This window comes from Capsicum annuum, chromosome 9 (genome assembly GCF_002878395.1).
Source record: "Capsicum annuum cultivar UCD-10X-F1 chromosome 9, UCD10Xv1.1, whole genome shotgun sequence".
NCBI classification, from domain to species: domain Eukaryota; kingdom Viridiplantae; phylum Streptophyta; class Magnoliopsida; order Solanales; family Solanaceae; genus Capsicum; species Capsicum annuum.
In genome coordinates, this window is record NC_061119.1 from 157,543,680 (window position 1) to 157,546,812 (window position 3,133).

The 3,133-nt window shown below is 37.0% G+C and overlaps 1 pseudogene; it reads left to right on the forward strand.

The window, feature by feature from the left end:
• The first annotated feature begins 1,104 nt into the window (after positions 1–1,104).
• On the forward strand, positions 1,105–2,833 carry LOC107841333 (annotated as a pseudogene).
• Positions 2,834–3,133: the final 300 nt, after the last annotated feature.

The window sequence follows — 3,133 nt, forward strand, 5'->3', positions numbered from 1 at the left end:
TAGGTTAAGATTTAAATACATGCTAAACCTTGTTCCCTACCACAGCACGGTGTATATATATATATATATGTGATTGCATATGGTTATTTTATTTGGTTTTGAAAGATGACATTATTTTATCTTTATCCATGCACTGGTGATCTTCCATACTACGGAATAGTCCATTTTATGCGATGGACTTCTTTTCATTATTGTTATTTCTTTGGTTTTAGTTTTGGATATGGTCGGGGGAATGTCCCGATAAGATATCCTTTGATTCTGGTTAGAGGATTTGTTAGGCTACTATGGGCATGGGCGATGTTGATATTGATGTTATCATTGGTATTGTTATTGGCATTGGGATTGATATAGGTTGGATATTTAGTTTTGGTTGTTTGGTTATGGTTATAGACTTACTTTATTGTCTTTGGATTATTATTGTATTATCTTATTACATGTTCGAAATTCATCCGACCTGGGGTGTAGGGTGGTTAATGATGGGGTATTAGGGGTGATCTTTGGTCCTAGTTAGACTTTAGATACCCAAAAAAATGAGGCCCTAGTTCGAGTCATGTCAGATTGGTATCAGAGTCGTTCCTGTGTCATCCTTGTCGATATGGGCCAGAGTTCAAATTGAGTTTAGGTAAATCCCAGTAAGGCAGGGCAAATGTTAGTCCTAAGTCTAGGAAAACTCATTTGGTGGGGCAAACCTCAGTGAGGATGCTAAATACATAAGGGGGGATGTATATAACACCCCAACTTAGGATAATAAGTCCCACATCAGCAAAACACAGGAGGGATAATGGGTATATAAGTAAGCAATCCTTACTCCCTAGTGAAGCATTTTAAAATTTTACGGGCCTAGGCCAGAGCATACAATATCACTAGTGGATTGGGCTAAGTGGTCTCTAAGGCCTTTGTGGTTCGGGATGCCCGTTGTGGCCAGGGCCTCGGGTCGTGACACAGTTACTCGATCTAATAGAAAAAATTGTCGTTCTCCCAAATAGATTGGTTACTCTCTAGGAAAATTTGGTAAGTCCTATGCCCTTGCATACCACACTACATTTTGTTGAAGTACCTACATCTTACTCCCAAACTTCTACAAAAACTTGTTGGAAAGAGGCAATGTCGAACGATCTTTGTGCACTGGATGAAAATTCAATTTGGTACGTTGTTGATAAACCAACGGATGGAGTTCTCATTGGAAGTAAGTGGGTGTATTCCATTAAAATAAAGTCAGATGGTACAATTGATAGCTACAAAGTTCTATTGGTTGCTCAAGGGTACAAACAACAGTATAAGGTGGATTATGATGAGACTTTTGCAATGGTACAAACATTATTGGCCTTGGCTTCAATAAAAGGCTGGATCTTACATCAGTTGGATGTGAAAAATGCATTTTTTCATGGTGATCTGGAAGAAGTTATGTTTATGAAACTACCACCTGGGTGTGTTCTGCCAAGACCAAATGTAGTTTGTCATCTTTGAAAATTTCTTTATGGCTTAAAACAAGCTCCCAGAGTTTGGTTTGAGAAATTTTGATCCACTATTTAAACTGCAGGCTTCTCTCAAAGTTCTTCAAATTATTTCTTATTTCTTCATACTTCTCCAGTAAGTATCATAGTGTTTCTCATCTTTGTTGATGATATCATTATCATAGGAAATGATCAAAAGAATATTACTAAGTTAAAAGAATTCTGGCTTACCTCATTTAAGATGGACTTGGAATGATTGACATACTTTATTGGGCTTGAGGTTCTATACTTGCCTACTGGTATCATGCTTACACACACAAAAGTATGCTAGTGATCTCAGTCAGAAACAACTTCCATCAGTGATCATGTTCCAGTTGAAAGTAGTCGAATTCATTTTGTAGCTTTGCAGGAAGCAACTAACAACTTCAATGAGAAGCTTGTCATTACAGAGACTGGTTTTGGGAAGATTTATAGGGGTATTTTGTGTGATGAACAAAGGTGGTCTTGAAAAGGTATAATTCTCTAGCCAGACAAGGTCGTACAGAATTCCTAGTAGAAATTGAGATTCTCTCACAATTCCACCATCCCCATCTGGTTTCATTGATGGGATACTGATCATACTGTGATCAAGAAAATGATACGATTCTAGTTTATGAGTATGTTGAGAATAGTAACCTCAGGAGCCATCTGCATGAGTTAGATCTGCTCAATATGAGCTGGGAGCAGAGGCTAGATATATGCATTGCGGAAGCTAGAGGTCTGCTCTACCTTCATGCTAATGCAATTATCCATTGTGATGTAAAATCTACAAACATGTTGCTTGATGAGAATTTTGTGGCAAAAGTTATGCATTTTGGACTATCTAAGATATGACCTGAGCTTGATCAAGCCCATGTTGACCATGAATAGTTTTGAAGGAGAAACTGATTAAAAAAATCTGACGTTTATTCTTTCGACATTCTTTTATTTGAGCTTTTAGTGCTAGGACCTGTCGTATATTTATCTCTTTCGACAGAGAGGATCAACTTAACTGAATGAGCAAGGAAGTGGCATAAGAAGGGACAACTCGAACGAATCATAAATCCCAATTTCTGAGCAGAATAAGACTTGATTCCTTCAGGAAGTTTGGTGAAACAGCGGAGAAATGCTTAGTTGATTCTAATGTAGATAGGGCATCTATGAGTGATGTGTTGTGGAATTTGGAGTATATACTTCATCTCCAAGAGGTTGTCTTTCAAGATAATCTTGAAGAAAATAGTATCATTCCAATTGGCGAGCAAATCAATGAATTCATCCATGTTGACGCCAGTGCTTTTGTTGCTCACATCAAAACATCAAATTTGCATTATCTCTCTAGTGATGGGGTGTTGGATAACTAAGTGAAAATGGTTCACACCTTCCTTAGGTGTTTTTTATTCCACGTTTGTTCATTAATCATATGAAGATTTAGTTTTTGTTTTTGAAATAATTTATTTTACTAAATTTTGAGTTCTATATAGAAAAAATGCTAACTTTGAAGACATGCATTGCTCTACCTGTGGATCCTCTCTTCATTTTACTGGGCATGTCTGGTTGTTTCACATGTATTTTTTTCAGTAAGTTGTTCATACACATAAAATCATTTCATTAAACATCATGTCAGTGAAAGGTTTTTCAAAACATGGAACAGTTTTGCGCCT